General features: G+C 35.2%; 1 protein-coding gene across 1 annotated transcript in view; it reads left to right on the top strand.

The window, feature by feature from the left end:
• LOC137634780 (uncharacterized) overlaps window positions 1-429 on the top strand; it is a 1,555-nt gene continuing 1,126 nt past the window's right edge. Inside the window, exon 1 of the mRNA XM_068367310.1 lies at window positions 1-156. The gene's annotated coding sequence lies outside the window, so the exon portion shown is untranslated. The remainder of the gene's footprint in view (window positions 157-429) is intronic.

Below are 429 nucleotides of genomic sequence, written 5' to 3'. Positions count from 1 at the left end.
AAAATCTTATGGCAGGGGCGGTTGTTGTAGGAGTGGTAGGGAAGGTAGGGAAGCCTTCTTAGCAGTATAAAACAAGGGCGTAGGACTTTTAGACGGCATTCGTAGATCAAGAAAGCTACCTGAAGTTGATCATCGACAGAGAGAAAGGTTGCAATCGTAAGTCTTGTAAAAATAGTGTTGTGAGAAGTGAGCTTTGATGTAAAAAAAAAAAAAAAAACTAACTCGTTAGAGGTCGCTTTTGTTTATTTTTCAAAGCTGTATCCAAGGACACTTTTGTTTGGAAAGAAAGATTTCCTTTATAATGGGACTAAATATTGTGAGAACTTTTACACATAGGGTTAAGCTGTATTTTAATAGGGCTTTTCTCTCTCTCTCCCTCTTTCTCACAGATACACATACATAAATGTATATATATATATATATATATAT

Source organism: Palaemon carinicauda, chromosome 45, assembly GCF_036898095.1.
Source record: "Palaemon carinicauda isolate YSFRI2023 chromosome 45, ASM3689809v2, whole genome shotgun sequence".
Lineage (NCBI taxonomy): Eukaryota > Metazoa > Arthropoda > Malacostraca > Decapoda > Palaemonidae > Palaemon > Palaemon carinicauda.
This window is presented reverse-complemented; position numbering and strand designations above follow the sequence as displayed.